Genomic DNA, 19,384 nt, shown 5'->3' on the forward strand with positions numbered 1-19,384 from the left:
TAAATAAAATAAATATTAATTTTTTAATATTATATTATAGATATTAATTTTAATATTAATTTTTTAAATAAATTAAATATTAATTTTTTAATATTATATTATAGAATTTATTTTAATATTAATTTTTTTAAAAAATTAAATATTAATTTTTTAAATAAATTAAATATTAATTTTTTAAATAAATTAAATATTAATTTTTTTAAATAAATTAAATATTAATTTTTTAATATTATATTATAGATATTTAATTTTATATCATATAAATTATTTTATATATTATTAAAATTTTATATTTATTTTAATTATTTTGATTTAAGTTTAAATATAATATTTTTTTGGATTTGTTATTTTTAAATTATATTTAAATTTTTTATACAAAATGTAAGTATTTAAACCACATTGCTTAATAAAAAATGATTTCATTGTTTGATAATTAAGATTTTAAAATATAAAAAATTATAAATTATGTTTTTAAAATTTTAAAATATAATCAAAATTAAATAAAAAATAATCATAAAATAATTTTATAAATTAAAAATATTTTCTAAAAATATCATATAATTATAAAATAAATTATGAATATATATTTAAAAAATTAAAAGTATTACATAATTGCATATTTAAAAAAATCATATAATTTAATGATCATTTATAAATTTTATTTTATAAAACTTATAAAACTAATAATACATGTGATTATGTAATACTTATAATAGAATAGAACTAATAAGGTGGTGTTTGTTTTTCTAAAAAAAATATTATTGTAGTTGTATGAATTATTTAAATTTCAGTATTGTAAAATTAAAATTATTTAAATCTCAGTATTGCAAAACTCTTTTAAGTTTAAAAAATCAGTTTATTTAAATTTCAATTTATTTTAGCAGTCTGCGGACGTTAAAAACAAACAGTCTTCTTCTTACAGACTGTAGACTTTTAGTCTACCTCTTCTACTACATATGCCTACAGATGTGGTCCGCAAACTGTAAATCTTTTACCTTAAAAAAAAAAACACCACCTAAGTGAAGGTGATTTGATAGATTTCACTGTGCGACAAGTAACGGCAATCGGGTACGTGCAATTTAGAGAGCAGTATAAGGAAGGCAGGTGGCAAGGTTCCACAGGCACATACAATCTTTTTTTTTTCCATTTGATTTTCTCTCTGTTTGGCATTTCGTTTTCCTTGTTAGTGTATAAACAGAAAAATAAAATCGTATCGACCCAACGGTACCTTTGTTTGTATTTGATGCCAAAGGGAATGGGAATTTGCAGGGATGTTCGTTGCGGCGTTTTCTAAATCTGTTGATCGTTGAAACTCTTATCAAAAACCTTTCTGCTCCTGCCATATTTGCCCTTGCTTACATAGGTACACTTAACCACTCTTTCGTTTTCATATTGGATTTTGAAATCTGGGTTTTAATTCCCTTCCATTGTTTTCTACTTTTTCTTGTTTGTTTTCTTCCATTTTGTTTTCATGGTATGTTTGTATAGAAACTGGGCTATGTTCTCTATACAGAGATTATGTCAGGAACTGGTTTGATTTGATTTTGTTGATCAACGGTCTGGATTTTCTTGTTTAGCTTTTCAGGGTGCTTAGTTTAGTATTGGAATTTTTGTTTCTTCGAAAATGAGTGGATCCGTGCTTGTAGCTGTTGCAGCAGCCATTGGTAACATGTTGCAAGGATGGGATAATGCCACCATTGCAGGTGATTTACTCGTTTTTTTTCCTCCCTAGTTTCACTGGAAGCTGTCTTTTGGACTAAAATGGTTTACTTTCATATGTGCAAGATCTATCATATAAACTTTTCTTAAGATTCGTTGTTTGTATATCCTCCTTGGGTTAAATGTTGCAGGTGCTGTTTTGTACGTAAAGAAAGAGTTTAAATTGGAAAGTGATCCGACTATAGAAGGCCTGATTGTAGCCATGTCTCTTATTGGAGCCACCTGCATTACTACATGCTCGGGAGGCATATCAGACTGGCTAGGCCGCCGCCCTATGCTGATAATCTCATCCGTCTTTTATTTTCTTAGTGGTCTTGTAATGGTATGGTCTCCTAATGTTTATATCTTACTTTTGGCAAGGCTTTTGGATGGATTAGGAATTGGTTTGGCTGTAACATTGGTCCCGGTTTATATATCCGAGACTGCTCCACCGGAAATACGGGGATTGCTGAATACCCTTCCACAGTTTACTGGTTCAATTGGAATGTTTCTTTCGTATTGCATGGTTTTTGGAATGTCGTTATCAGAAACACCAAATTGGAGATTGATGCTTGGTGTTCTTTCTATTCCATCCCTCGTATATTTGTATTAGCTATATTCTTCTTGCCTGAATCGCCGAGATGGCTTGTAAGTAAAGGGCGAATGGATGAAGCAAAAAAGGTTTTGCAGAGGCTACGCGGCAGGGAGGATGTTGCTGGTTAGTTCTTCTATGGTGACTCTTTTAAAACTGCATTGTTTCCTACATCCATTGCACATTGTCACCCAAGAATATGATGAATAATATAAGTGGTACTGATATTATTTAGATGGCAGGTGAGATGGCTTTGTTAGTTGAGGGACTTGGTGTTGGAGGTGAAACATCGATAGAGGAGTACATAATTGGACCGGCAACTGATGATGTTGAAGACGAAGATATATCAGATGAGAAAGATCGAATCAAGTTATATGGACCTGAAGCAGGTCAGTCATGGGTGGCCAGACCAGTCACCACTGGACATGGTAGTACTATTGGTCTTGCATCTCGATATGGAAGCATGCTTAGCCAGAGTGGTGGTCAGGGTCTTGTGGATCCTCTTGTCACTCTCTTTGGAAGTGTACACGAGAAGCTCCCTGAACAAGGAAGTATGTGTAGCACACTTTTTCCGCACTTTGGCAGCATGTTTAGCTTGGGAGGAAATCAAGCTAGACATGAAGAGTGGGATGAAGAGAATGTTGCAATGGAGGGAGAGGACTACGCCCATGATGGTGCCGCTAATGATTCCGATGACAATTTGCATAGTCCATTGATCTCAAGGCAGGACACGGATAAGGACATCGTTCCAAATGCCCATGGAAGCCTCAGTAACCTGAGACAGGGCAGTCTATTGCAATCAACTGCTGGAGATCCAATTAGTAGCATGGGGATTGGAGGTGGTTGGCAGCTGGCATATAAATGGTCTGAAAAGGATCCCAAGATGGTAAAAAAGAAGGGGGATTTAAAAGGATTTATTTGCATCAAGAGAACGTACCTGGATCTAGGCGTGGCTCAATAGTTTCTCTTCCTGGTGCTGATATCCCTTCTGAAAGTGAGTATGTCCAAGCTTCTGCTTTGGTGAGTCAGGCAGCTCTTTATTCAGAGGAGCTTGTGAAGCAGCATCCGGTTGGACCAGCTATGGTTCATCCAGCTGAAACTGCTAAGGGACCAAGTTGGCATGATCTCTTCGAACCAGGAGTTAAACATGCTTTATTGGTAGGGGTGGGAATTCAAATACTTCAGCAGGTAATGTGGAGAACCTAACCAGATTCTTCTCCTTATCTGCTTGTTCTCTTAAAAAGGCACAAATAGGCCTTCTAGCTTGTGCATGAAGAAATGTAAAGCATTCTTTATTATCTTCTTATTTGCATCTTAAATCTCTTTCCTATTGCTCTGCATTACATCCTGCTTTGCTGTTCGAAGAATGCTGTATCAGTTTATAGAAACATGTATTTCTAGCTATGAAATCAGAATCTTGTTCAAACCTTTGGAAGTAACATCCACGGAATAAAACACACTGCACCGCTAGAAATACCCTACCTTTTGCTTTTGTAGCAGAGTCCTGTGTACTCTTAGACACTGCATTCTTCGAAACAGATGGATTACGTGCTTATTGAGGATCATTGTTTTATCTCCTTTAAAAATGCAGTTCTCTGGTATAAACGGCGTTCTATACTACACTCCCCAGATTCTTGAACAGGCAGGAGTTGGGGTTCTTCTGTCTAACTTGGGCCTCAGTTCATCTTCTGCATCGCTGCTTATCAGCGGCATGACAACCTTGTTGATGCTTCCATGTATAGCTGTCGCCATGCGGCTTATGGATCTTGCTGGTAGAAGGTAAATTCCTTTTGTCAATTTCCTTGGGATGATATTAAGTCTCACCCGTAATCTAAGCATAAGATATCGGTTTCCATCAGGAAATCATATATTTTGGTTGAATGGAAATTGCTTATCATCTATTCTTAGATCTTTCTTTTGGCATAAATTGTTTTTTGTGTCTCGAATTTGTAAATATTAGGATAGAACAAAAATGTGATTAGCTTTGTAACTGCTATTTTGTGATTTCATTAGACGATACCATGCCTGCAATCTAACATTGATCTGTTCTCGTCTTCCTGTCTGTTGCAGGAGTTTGCTACTCAACACACTTCCTGTCCTGATAATATCTCTCATTGTCTTAGTCATTGGAAGTGTTGTCAAAATGGGGAGCTTCGTGCAAGCCTCAATCTCGACTGTTAGTGTCGTGCTCTACTTCTGTTTCTTCGTGATGGGATTCGGGCCAATTCCCAACATTCTGTGTTCCGAGATTTTCCCGACACGGGTTCGTGGTATTTGCATCGCTATATGCGCGCTTACATTTTGGATCAGTGACATCATCGTCACATACACACTCCCGGTGCTACTGAAATCAGTTGGTCTCGCAGGGGTCTTTGGCATGTATGCAGTGGTATGCGCCATAGCATGGCTGTTTGTATTCCTAAAAGTTCCCGAAACTAAAGGCATGCCTCTCGAAGTCATTACAGAATTCTTTGCAGTTGGTGCACAGCAGGCTTCAACTACCAAGGACAACTGAGTTTGGTTATTTCTTCAATTTTCATGGATGCTGAAAGGTTTGATTTTTGTTCAAGTTTTCTCCCTTTCATTCAAATAGGCAGTTTGATGATTTATTATGTACAACAAGCAAAAACCTTTCATTCAAGTAGGCAGTTTGATGATTTATTATGTACAACAAGCAAAAAGAAAATATCATTTCTCTATTTTGCCACATTTTATATATGCCATAAACATTACTTTTAACTGTTTCTTTAGAATCATACCACTTTATGTTACCGGATTCATGCACAGAAAAATCGGGAAAGTTTTGTACCCGAAAAACGCAGAAGCCTGTTCTCTAGAACTGGTAGTGAAACCTGAGGATTTCCTTTCTTGAAAGATGTCAATCGCTATCTTCCCTGATCTATAAGGTTATACATTCTCTATATGATAACCATTAGGGGGACATACTCTCTCGCTTTCTTTTCGAGCTGCTTTGAGATTTCTTGACCTTTTTATCAAGGAATGACAGAAATGTTCTAAGATGTGCAGAATAGGATCTGTCACGACTTGTAGAATCAGGTTCCTCGGGGCAATGCCGACTGAACTGGCGAAAGATCAACAAAAAGTACACCAGGAGAGCGAGAATACATGCGGTTCCATATATAAGGAATAGTCCCCAGAAGCTTTTTAAGTCCAGCTCCTCTGATTCATCCTCGGATTCCTAAGAGCTACAAGCACTTCTTGACAGCCATTTGTCATAAATCTTCTGAAGCTCGCCGTTCTCGGATAGAGCAAGAATGGCAGTAGACATGTCAATGGCTAACGGAGAGTCTCTAGGAAATGACTAAAAAACCATCTGCCGGAGATCAGTTTCCGTTTAAGATAAACTAGGGAACTTAAAAGAAAAGAAGAATTAGCCTCGTATAACTCACAAATCCCCAACCGCTTTTGGTGAACTCCTGCCCTCGAACCGAGAATTCACAGTGGTCCGAGAGGAAGAGATCCACATATGGTCGCTCATCGATTATTGCAGCTACGGTTCTCTTCTCAAGGGCTTCTGCATATTCTGCAGGTGAGCCAAGTGGAATAAGTCTAGACCTTGGAATATTCAGTTCATCGATCAGATATTTTTTAGCAAAAGATCCGACTTGGAAGCCTATTTGTTCAGTGCTACTTATCAAAGAATCGATTCCTTTGATCGGCGATGATAACTGTTGCACGGTGAGGATCGATGTCAGGCTTGCAGTGTAGTTTGAATTGATTATCAGAACTACGAAAATCCAGATAATCAACAGAAGGAGTCCAAGCGTGCTCAATGTATTTTCTCCTGAAATTTTCAAAAACTCGGGTTGGTTCAATACCATGACGAGCATCGCCGATTCTAAGTTATAAATTACTATTAGAAATTAGATTGAAAAGGAAAGAGCTTACTATGGGCAAAAAACATGGTAGAGAAGCTGAACCTGCAAGAGTCAAATCTAAAGAGATGCAATCAGATTGTCTTGCAGAAATGAATGGTACAAGGTAATGCAATACGTAAAAAGATGAACTTCATACGTCCGTGTACTCACGTCAAAATTGTGACAATTTGTTGCCCAGGAGGTCCCCGGAATTCATCGTTTATTCGATGCTCAAGGATCCACACAACCGACCCGACAATGACAAAAAATGCTGCTGTGACTGCCCACATGGATGGAGTAAATGGCCGTGCAAAGGACCAAGGGCTCGAATGTATCCTTTTTACCAGAGCTACCACAACCAGCCCCGATTCTATATATGGCTGAGTGAAATCTACTATTCTCGTTCGGTCTGTTACAATGGCGATATCACCTACTGCGCCATCAAAGACCTATAAGACCTATAAGAATAAAGTATCAGAAACTATGATCATTTTTTATCATTTAAGAAATCAGTTGCACTTTTCGTTCTGGTATACTTACACCGGATTCGATTTTACTGATAAGCACATGGTAGCTTGGATTCTTATGGCCATCTCCAAATGGAACGAACCTGTATGGAATAGCGTATGGCATCGATTTAATTGTAGCAAGAAATACATCTATAGAATACCCTTGCACCATATCTGAGCCATTGACTATCAAGACAAATTCTCGCAAACTAACTCAATTCGGAACTCCGATTCTTAATTCTCTTCCGTTGTTCGGAAATACCCAACCCCGTGGCCTTGTTGTTCCTCCTCCAGGCCATACCTAGCGATCTAAATGTTGGTTTGAACTAGAACGATTAGGCCTTTTCCCATAAAATGTCTCAGGTGGCACGATGGAAAGGCCGGAGTAGTTAGACCAGAATCCGATCTGTTGATACCCGGTTTTAACTACATTAATAACGTCATGGGAGGGATTTATAAGGGATCTGTCTTGATCAAACCTTACAGGGCCTGTCAAACCGGTCATATTAGTTTCTATTATGTTCTTAAGCAACTGCTTCCCTCCATCAAATATACTTAATGCTGAAAGATTCAGATCCATCCCACCAGCATCACTTAATCGTGCATCGTTTGAAAACGAAATGTTGGTGCCGCGATCAAGGAACGACTTTACTGCACGAGCAATCATCCAGGCGGTATCATATGCAAAAAGACCATAGGGATTAAGCCCAATAGAGCCATTACTCAGCTGGTTCCAACGTGAAAGGAAAAGGGACCTTTCTGAATCAGGCGTATGAAGGCGAAGATTAAGTGCTCCTTGGACTGAGTTTGCTGTCTCGGGTTTAAGTGGGGAAGCCGAATCTAAAACAGTGGATAGCCAAGTAGAAGCTATCCAAACATATCCTTTCCCCATCATTCCAAGGCTCTTGGCCACTTCAAATACCAGGAGACCTGTTTTCGAGAAAGTGTGCAGCACAATAACCCGAGACTCCATCATCTGAACCTTAGTTAATTCTCTCCGAACACCACTACTTGTCGCCGTTGGGTCAGGCGGAAGTACAGCTTTATAAGAAATCCTGCAACATCTCTCGGCGAGTTCATCGTCTAATGTAACTATACCATTTCGGCTCTGATCATCATCACTGAAAACAGAAATCACTTAAGCCCAACTAAAATAACTAATCATCTCAGCAATGGCAATCATCTGGAACATGTCATTAGGTGCCGTTTGAACGAAGAACGGGAACTGGAGAGTTGACAGGCCAGGATCGAGGGCCGTGAACGACAACAACGGAACATATAGTTCATTTGCAAGATGTGAAAGAACATGTGCCAGCATTGAACTTTGAGGACCAATGATTGCTACTGTATCAGTCTCCATAAACTGCAATGCTGTGAGCACCAAAGAAATTGAAAGCATACAGCATGAATATCTGTAATGTTAGACAGAATCACTATTATTCATTCTAATTCATTGTAAACATAGAGATCTCGGGATCAGGCATGAACGAAATTAATCTATACGGAAACAAGAGGAGATCGAAGAGTATACCTCCGATAATGCCGAGAAACGAGCTGAAATTCGAATCATGGAGGGCAATCGACAATCTCCTTCCCCCAAGAATACTTGGATCAGAGTTTATATCATCCTCAGCAGCCTTCATTGCAACCTTTGCAACTTTTGCAACTTTCTCATTAATTGTGTTAAACGAGAAAATAGCTCCAACATTCACAACATCAGGCTTCAAAGCCGCTTTTGAAAACACTCCAGCAAAGAGACTGATAATCGACAGCAGCAAAACCAGGTTCATGGTGATGAGCACCAAATAGAGAATGAACCGAATACTCAATATAGTTTCGACACTAACAAAACCGAAAGGCAAAGATGGAAGAGACCATAAAGCATTCTAAAGATTTCAGTTCAGTAGAGTGTCACAATAGAATAAGACTAACGCATTTCAAGTTGTGGCATGGGGAACTAAAGAACAAAGACTAAAACCAACAGCATGAAGCTTCACGGTTCAAAAATTATGGAAGGAGATACAAAAAGAAAAAAAAAGAAAAAGAAAGCAAGGAATTTTAGACACCAAAAATGGAGAAACCAGCCATCAAAAGCAGCAAAAAGCAAAAGTTGAGGCGGTTTCTGAACTTTCAGAAGGGAAACCGAAACACTGACGACAAACTCAGGAGGAAAACAAATCGAGCCAAAATTATTAAACATAAATATTTTTAGCCATTGTTTGAACCCAATATTAAAGATTAAAATATGATTATGTTATCGTCCAACACACCAAATCATCATCAAATACTTCCAACTATCGCCGATACGTCAGTTCTATTATACGAAAAACTGAATATAGTTAAGATTTTCTAAGCACTTATATAATCTAATCCTAAACTCGATCCTGTTTTCGATGAAGGCACATATTAAGTTTGTCAGTATTCCATCCTAAAACAACATACGATGAGTTTAACCATATTGTCATAACCGTTTTTTTAAGGGGGAAAACAATTATTTATTATTTTAAAAATAGTTACGATTTTAATTTGAAAAATTAGTGATTTGGAATTAATTTGGATTAAATTAGATAGAGTCGTCATCGACCTTTGAGTTAGGTAGGTCGAATAATACCTAAAAACGTCCTTTAAAACAATTTCAAGGAAAATCATTTTTAAAGAAAAAATTGATTTGCGTTACCAGGTTTATTTTAAAGGGTTCGGGAGTCGATTACGCGTGGGGAAGAATTAACACCCCACAACGCCCAAAATTGGTACTGTATCACTTACACGTTGTCGTAAATGATGGAATTTATGAGTCGAATATAAAGTTAAAATGTGATCCATTTATCGAAAATTTGTTAATTTGCTTCGAATGAACTATTTAAAGAAAATCCTTTAACTCGATAAAAAATCTTGAAATTTGCAATCCTCCTTCGGGAAAGCTATTTCAACCATTTTCCATTGTTAAAGAAGATTCTATCGTCGAATATGTAAAATATGCATATCAAATATAAATTACAAATTGACAGTTGCAGAAAATAAAATACATAACTTGCATTGTTCGATGTAAAATAAAAATGAATTAACTATTAACAAATTAAAATTGATTTATTTCAAGTTTCATTTCGTTCGAATGTCGTGTCAGATTATATCACTTCGATCAAGTGATACTTTCCACACCCGTTCTACAAATCTTTGTTCTCGAAAATATTCGAATAAAATAAAGGAGTATAAAAATAATGATGAAAAAAATATTACATGCATGCTCGTAAACGTATATCTAATGTAAATACGATTAATAATATTTATTTAATTTATGTGTGTATGTGTGTGCTTATTTGATGCATAAAAGTATGCATAAGATATAACATGGCCATATATATCTTTAGTATATAAAATACATTTTTATTACATAATCTAAGTAATGTTTCATACATTATGCATAAAAACTAAACTATATAAAAACACTTGTTGGAATCCTATGACATTACTTTTGTCAAATTTGAAACAACACATAACATATATTTATTTGTTCAAAACGTGTGGAAAACTTTTTACACATCAAACATCTTGACTTTAATATCACATTCATAATAATAATGCACATAAAACGATTAGCATTAAAGTAAAAAATAAATAAATGTTGAATCTTACACAAAAATAACATTTCTATGCAACAAATCATATAAAAAAATCGTTAAAATGAAAAAATAAAAAATAATCGTACAACATGGATAAATATATATATTTTAATTCAGAAGGCATAAAGGATCAAAATGATTTGAAATGTAATTTGTCAATGAAAATATGGAATTAACCACTACACAGATCAACAACAAATAGAGACTAAAACGTACTAAACTAAAAGTTAACAGTTTCAATAAGTATTTATCCAAAAATAAATAATACACGCATGGTGACCGAAACATAAATATAACACAGTTTAGACTCGAAATAAAATGCAAGAACTTTCATTTGATGACTAAAATAAAAAATTTACAAAGATCATCACCAAAATCAAACATTAACGATACTAATATAATAGGACTAAAACACAAATATTGAAACATAAGAGCTTTGTAATAAAATAAACATAACTTCATTTAATAACTAAAAAACAAGTTATAAAGTAACATGGACTAAAACATAATAACTGAAAATAAAATGCTAAAAATAAAATAATATGGAACTTCATTATATGACTAAAATAATGCGATTACAAAGAAAAGGGACTAAAAACATGATTATACCGTAAGCTAAAAACACGCATAAACCCTTCCCCAATACACTATTGTTTTGCTTGATGTTTATAAGCCCAAAATGGGGCTTTCCTTACCCATTTACCTCATTTTATGTTTTACCTGAGAGAAAAGGAGAGAGAATGGGCGAGAGAGTTCCAGAGAACTCTCAAAGGTTGGTAGGCCTTCTCCGAGCCGGCCGCCACTGACCGGCGGCCACCACCGTACGCCGACGTCGGAAGGAAGAGAAGTGGGTATCATTCGAAGCCTCTCGTGGCCTAGAGCAAGGATTTGAGATCCTTTTAGCCTAAAAGTAGCCCAACCGCCGCAAATCTAAGAAGAAACCTCTCAGTTTCTTCATCTCCGGCGACCTAAGCCTTCACTAGAGTTTATCAAGGTCTTCTCTCGTTCTCTTCTCTTATTATTTTTCTTGTTTCTTTCGATTCGAAAATATTCCCCTGATATTTCTGATTTTTGTTCGAATGTGGCTCCCCTCTTTTCGATCTGGTTTCTTTCCAGTATATCATTGCATGCCTGATTTTCGTGATGTAGTAGGTTTAAGGCAGGTAAATTTAATCCCAAAATTCCCGTGGTTAAGTACAACAATTTTTATGACTTTTGTTGGATTTGGATTTTCAGTGGATTTGTGTATTTTCTTGACAGATTTCGGTGATAACGACGGTGATGATGTTGATAGGCGATGGCTCGGCTCGACTGGCAGCTCGTCGGTGGCTCGAATGGAATCTGAATTGTCAATGGTGGCGGTGCTGAGCTGTTAGGGGACGGTGGCTTCTTCGATGGCTTTGGTTTAGGGTTTTAAAAACCCTAAACTATTGAGATATCACATGGGTTAGTTCGGGTCCTGGGCCTCGGGTCTGGGTAGGCTATTCAGATCTGCTGCTGGGTCAAATCCGGATTTGCTGGGTTGGGTTGTAATTGGATCAGATTTGGGTCTTGTTGTAATGGGCTTTGACCTAAAAAGTTTGTAAACAAAATTAATAATAATAATAATAATAATAATAATAATAAATAATAATAATAATAATAATAATAATTAAGACCGGACAAAAACGGGTGTCTACACATATGATGAACTTTTTAAAAGTTAAATACATTCCAACTATCATTATTTTTTAGAGTAAATAATTATAAAATTAAAAAGAACTATTTTAGTCTTGATTTTGAAGTTTTAAAGTTTCTTTTTTTAAAATAAAAACGAAGACATAGCAAACATGTGAGATTGATGAGTACCCTTCGTTTTCTACTTCACACGTAGATTTCGGTGTAGTAACCTGAAGGAAAATGACTCCACATAATTTTATCCCTTGTAAGGGAAAAAGATTGTTGCTTAATGGATGAAGGAAGGAATCACCTTTAGATGGTCCCGATCCTGTTTATCCTAATGAAAACATCGAATTCATCAAGAAAAAAGGGTAAAGTACATAAATGGTCCCCCGACTATAGGGTATTGTTTTATTAAGTCCATCAACTATTAAAAGTTATAAAATGGTCCCTCAACTATAAAATGTTGTTTTTTTAAGTTCCTGGACTATTAAAAGTAGGGCTGTAAAATCAGGTAATCGGACAGGTTTCAGTCGCATCTTGGCAGGTCGGGTAAAATCGGGTACATGTCAACTCAGGTTGATTTGATACCAGATCCAAATCGGGTTCATGTCAGGTCAAATCAGTTCGGGTTATTTTCAGGTTGATTTGACACCAGATCCAGATCGGGTCATTTTCAGTTCGAATCGATGTCAGTTCAGGTAAAAATAGTTCAGGTCTGAAGCAGATAAAGACCAGGTTAATTCAGGTTCGGGTGGACTTCAGTTGGATCTCGTTCAGATCGGGTCACATCATTGAAAGATAAAATTCAGGTCGGATGTTTATCGGATACAGATTGAGTTCAGGTCGGGTCGTTTTTATTTTTTGGATTAATTATTTTGTTATCTTTCATGATTGTTTAATTGCAAGTTGTAATTGTATATGATTTCGAGTAAATTAAGAGAAAAATAAATATTCATGGATCAATTTTGTAAAAAATATAAATTTAATGACAAATTTGAAGAAATGTAAAATTACAAATAAAATCTTAAAATATAAATTAAACAAAACACATATGTAAGTGACTAAATCGAAATAAATTTAAAATGTGAGGTTTAAATTAATATAAAAAAGGACTAAATTAAATACATTTAAAAAAATTATGGGCCAATTACAAAAATATAAATAAATAACAATATAAATTTAAGGACTAAATTGAATACATATAAAGTAAAAGACTTAAAATTGAAATAAATTAAAAAACACAAAAAGATTAAATCGAAATAAATGCAAAATGTGAAGAAATAATAAAAAATATACTAACTTGCATTCATTTAAAAAATTGAAAAATATAATATATATATATGATATAAAATTATATATAAACTATATATATAAATTATATTATGTGAACTATATATAAAATGTATATAAATTATAAACTATATTTATATTATAACTATATAATTATTATAAGCTATATATAAATTATGTTTATGTGAATTATATATATAAACTATGTATATAAACTATATATGTATAAACTATAAAAAGTATATAAACTATAAAAATTATATAGTTTATAAATATTATTTATATTAATATAGTATATATATATATATAAACTATATATGTATAAACTATAAAATATAGTTTATATGTTATAATTTATATTAATATAGTAAATATATGTATGCATTAGTCTATTTAGGGTTTAGGGTTTCTATAAACTATATACTTTATTACTTTATATAGTTTATGCATAGTGTTTCTATAAACTATATAAGTAATTTATTTTATATAGTTTATATATATATATATAGGTGTATATATATATAATTTATATATACTATACATGGTTTATACATACATTAGGGTTTATGGTTTAGTATTTATGGTTTATGGTTTAGGATTTATGATTTATGATTTAGGGTTTAAGGTTTAAGATTTATGATTTAAGGTTTAGGGTTTATATAAACTATATACTTTATTACTTTATATAGTTTATGCATAGTGTTTCTATAAATTGCATCTAACTGAAAATTTAAGAAGATATTTACAATTAAACCATGACTAAAATGAAAGAAATTAAAAATCAAATAAAAGTTGAAAAATGATGATCGTTGGATGAGCATGAGCCTAATTAACCCAAAATATCTTGTTGGACACTATATTTGGCGTCAACTTCCCAAAATTTTATATTCTCTCTAAATTTATCCAATTTCCCTCTAAATTCCCAATTTCCCTACATTCTTAAAATTTCCTAATTTCCCTCTAAATTCTCAAATAAAATCAAAAAATTTCACACAAAAATATTTCTTTTAAAAAGTTTTCTCCCACCACTCACTTTGAATATATATATATAATTAAACATAAGTGACTAAAATAAAAGATTCTAAAATTAACATTTAATAATTATGCACATTAAAGAAAGAAAGGAAAATTAAAAATAATTAGAATTTATATATACGACGTTAATGAAGCTTGGAGTCTTCTTGGAGAAGACAATATCTTGACCATTGAATCTACTTTTGATCCAAGGGTTGTAATTTGTTGGTACCTTTAGCCATGGATCAGTGACATCACACCACCTAAAAAGTTAGGCCAGCATTTAGTGCTTTGTCTCCTTTCAAAAACCAAAGTCAAAATTTTTCCCTCCTACACCACAAAAATCGACGGCTTGGAGTAGTTTAGGGTTTTTTGTTTTTTTATTAAATGCATATATTTGTAATACATGTAGGCTAATTATTAAATGTTAATGTTAATTTTAGAATCTTTTATTTTAGTCACTTATGTTTAATTATATATATATATATATATATATATATATATATTCAAAGTGAGTGGTGGGAGAAAACTTTTTAAAAGAAATATTTTTGTGTAAATTTTTTTTATTTTATTTGGGAATTTAGAGTGAAATTAGGAAATTTTGAGAATATAGGGAATTTGAGAATTTAGAGAGAAATTGGGAAATTTAGAGGGAATAAAAAAATTTGGGAAGTTGGCGTCAAATATAGTGTTCAACAAGATATTTTGGGTTAATTAGACTCATGCTCCTCCAACAATCATCATTTTTCCACTTGTATTTGATTTTTAATTTCTTTCATTTTAGTCATGGTTTAATTGTAAATATCTTCTTAAATTTTCAATTCGATGCAATTTATAGAAACACTATGCATAAACTATATAAAGTAATAAAATATATAGTTTATATAAACGATATAGTTTATATTTATATTATTTTTCATTTATGTTATAATTGTTAGATAATTTTTTGTACAAAAATTAAACGATATAGTTTATATTTATATTTTAGAGAATTAATCACGTTTAATACTAATATTTATTTATTATCAAATTAATTATTATTTTATTGCCAAAATTATTTATATTATTAATGTAAACCATTAATATATATTACATAATAAATACTTTTATTATTAATATTATTTGTTCTTTATATAAATTAAATTATATTAATTTTTCTTTGCATTATTAATAATGTTTTATCCAATTTACATTTAAATAATTTTTAATTTTATTAAATAATTTTATATAATAGGTCTATTTATTAATATAATTATCATAATAAATATTTTATTATAACATTTAAAAAGTAATCATATTAATATTTTAATTACATCATAAGTTAAAAAACTGATAATTTATAAGATTTCCATGGTAATATATAAGTCAGATAAATATCAGATCAGGTCATTAACAAGTTGGATCATTTACAGGTCAGGTTAAAAACAAGTCAGGTTAAAAATAGGTCAGGTTGAAAACATGTCAGGTTGAAAACAGGTCGGGTAATACCAATTATTTACCAGGTCAATCTCGGGTTCGAGTTCATATCAGTCGGATGCAATTCGGGTTTGGGTATCATATTTTCGGTTCAATTTGGGTTCAGGTCGTTCACAAGTCGGATGCAGGTCGGGTTTGGATCGAAAATTTCCAGGTCCAAATCGGGTTCAGGTTAACACCAATTCCGACTTGAGTCGGTTTCGGATCGTCACAGTGCAAGTCAAAAACAGTTTTGACTCGAGTCGGTTTCAGTCAGTTTTACAGGCCGGATCAGCTTTTTACAGCCCTAATTAAAAGTTACAAAATTGTCACTGACTATTTATTATGTACCAAACTCATAATTTTTCGTTAAAAAATTGACAGTTGTCTTAGTTGGACGTCAACATGATGACTGAGATATGATTGTCATTTGAGATTCTAATATCAAATTTTATCATATCACAATTAACATGTTAAAGTTTAGCTCAGAACATCGCCATTTTTTAGCAGAACATGACAAGTTTGGAATATAATGAATAGTCAGGTGACCATTTATTTTATAACTTTGAATAGTCGAGGGACTCAACAAAGTAACATTCTATAGTCGAGTGACCATTTTATAAATTTTAGTAGTCAAGAGACTTAATAAAACATTATCATATAGTCAGGGGACCATTTATATACTTTACCCATAAAAATATTGTTTTATCTAGAAGTCACGGATTCAAACAATTATTTTTGTAAGGTGTGTATATGTCATCTAACAAATATTTTAAACATATACTACTTTATAATCACCGTATATTATTTAAAAATTGAATAAATGTCAAAATAACTATTTTGATAAGCATTAGAGTTAAAATGTTTTAAAAAATAATAAAAATCTGATGATTATTCAATCAAACATTAGAGTTCTTTTTAAGATAAAACATTAAAACCAAAATATTATTAAAAAAAAAAGAAAGAATCAGCTTTAAATATTATTAAAAAAAAAGAAAGAATCAGCTTTAAATGGTCTTGACCTTATTTATCACAATGAAAAGTTCATTCACATTAAGACTATCACCATTGGGAGAGAAGATGAAGGTTGCGGGGAAATGAGAATTGGAATCGAAGAAGAGTGGTTAGGGATTTTGAAAATCAATTTGGGAATTTATGAAGGGGACTCAATTCAAAAGGAATCATGTGAGGTGTTCGGGGGCATTAAAGATAAAAAATGAGACAGCCTTATCTGGGGAAGAGAAGTACAAGCATAAGAAGTCGAGCCCAATTGAATCAAGGACACATGTACAAGGCAGTTAAGAACTGCCAGCCGGAGAAGGAATCTAGTGCATTGTAATCAATTTTTTTTCTTAACCTAAAACTACAACAAATTGGTATCAAGAGCCATAAGTCCTGGCATGTTGAAACTTGGGTATGCCAATGGAGAATCAGACGATGGCTGAATAAGTTAATCTATCTGTCATTCAAAAGTAGATTGAGAATTTATCAAAACTGGTGAAACAGTCGACAGACGACACTAATCCTCCCAAGTGGTGGGCAACACAAGATGATCGTATTACTTGCTTAAAGACTCGGATTAACACGAACCAAGATTATGTGAAAGAAATCTTAAAGATTCTGACTGGAAGGAATGAAGACCAAGAACAGTCAACTTCTGAAGGTGATTAGGTGCAAACCCCTACCGATTCTAAAGTGATTTGAAAGAAACATGTTATGGTAACTGCTATAAACATTAAATCACGCTTTTCTTACAAAATGGCTGAACCTGAAATTCTAAAATCCAAGCCTGATGATTTCCAAACAACATAACTAAAATCTAAGTTTGATAACCAAATGGGTGAGAAACCTACTAGTATTCCTCTTATCTTTTCTCACAAATAAGTTTACATGAGCGAGATTTACTTCAAGATCCTCAGCTATATAGAAGGTTGGTTAGTCATTTATTATATCTCACACACACACGAGGCCTAACATCACTTACTCGATCCATATTTTAAGTTAATTTGTGTTTTCTCCATGTGAACCTCACCTTAAGGCAGCTTAAGAGAACTTCTGGTCTTGGTTTGTTCTTTCCATCTACATCAAATTTGTAACTTAGTGGCTTCTTCGGTTCAGATTATGGTGCGTTTCTTGATACTTGAAGGTCTATAATTGGTTATTTTATGTATCTTGGAGGCATCACCATTTCTTGGAAATCAAAGATACAACATACAACTAATAGATCTTCTTGTGGAGTTGAATGTAGAGCTATGGCTTCTGAAACATGTGATTTGACTTCACTTGCTTCTCTTTTATCTTCCTTTCAAGCTCCTGTCTCGTTTTCTTCTTTATATTGTGACAATCAATATACAATTCAGTTAGCTTCTAATCAAATCTTTCATGAACGTACAAAGCACATCGAAGGGGATTGTCATTTCATCTGAAAAAAAGTTAGAGATGATTTTCTCAAATTGTTTCATGTTCGATCAAACAACCAACTTGCCGATATCTTTACTAAAGCACAAGATGGGACTCATTAATATTTATTGGTCTCCATCTTGAAGTGATGTTAGATATAGTAATAATAAGGGATCAACAGATTTAGTTTTTTCTGTTAAGCAATTTACATCAGCTTTGTATTGTTATTTAAAGGATTGATTTTTTCAATATAACTGATTTCCTTCAAGATATAATAAAAGAACTCTCATATTCACTACAGCAAAAATAGTTTTTTGTGGCATTTTTCTTTACCTATAACGGCGTTTTTAGCGCCGCTAAAAACACCTGCGGCGATATTACAAATGCCGCAAAATGCTCCACTAAAGTTCGTAGCTTTTGGGACAATAAACGCCGCAATAGGATTTGATATTTAGCGGCGTTTGTCCAAAAAATGCGTAATAGGTGTTGAGGTTTAGCGACGTTTTTCCACAAATACCGCAATAGGTATTAAGATTTCGCAGCGTTTGTTTAACAAACGACGCAATAGGTTTTGATATTTAGAGGCGTTTCTCTCACAAACGCCATAATAGTTTTCGATATTTAGCGGCGTTTTTAACACAAACGCTACAATAAGTATGTTCTTTAACGGTGTTTATTCACACAAACGCCACAATAGTTATGTTCTTTAATGGCATTTTTGAAACAAATGTCGTAAAATGCTTATGTATATAGCGGCGTTTATGGATACAAACGCCGCTAAATATATGGCATATAGCGGCATTTTTTGTTACAAACGCCGCTAAAGAAGACATAATTTAAAAAATTTAAATATTTTATTCGATTACCCCAAATCTATTTTATTCAACCTATTCCAATAATCCAACAAACATGACATCAATAACATCTAACTCTATATCCATAAATCAAATCCAATATAATAAATAAAAGTTTTCATTAATGTAACATCAGTTCAGTTAAACAAGGTTCAGTAACATTAACAGAATGCTATAACATAAATGAGACTATGATGGTGGATTCTAAGATAACGTTTTCTGTAGCATCTGCATCATATCATTGAGTCGTTTTTCAAATTCTTCACATCTCTGTTGATATACTGCTTCTCTCTGTGATGTCGTTGCTTCTCTCACTGCTCTCTCAGCTTCCCTTTCTTCATTTTCGGCTTTCATGTTAGCCATTTGTTGATCCATCTCAGTCAACTTTTTTTTTCAAACGAATAACTTTTAA

The 19,384-nt window shown here is 33.2% G+C and overlaps 2 pseudogenes; one reads left to right on the plus strand and one right to left on the minus strand.

Annotated features, from left to right (window-relative positions):
• Positions 1-1,202: 1,202 nt before the first annotated feature.
• Positions 1,203-4,919, plus strand: LOC120132154 (annotated as a pseudogene).
• Positions 4,920-5,053: 134 nt separating this feature from the next.
• LOC120131984 lies at positions 5,054-19,335 on the minus strand (annotated as a pseudogene).
• Between the last annotated feature and the right edge of the window lie 49 nt (positions 19,336-19,384).

This window comes from Hibiscus syriacus, unplaced genomic scaffold, assembly GCF_006381635.1.
Source record: "Hibiscus syriacus cultivar Baekdansim isolate YM2019G1 unplaced genomic scaffold, ASM638163v2 tig00001713_pilon, whole genome shotgun sequence".
NCBI lineage: Eukaryota > Viridiplantae > Streptophyta > Magnoliopsida > Malvales > Malvaceae > Hibiscus > Hibiscus syriacus.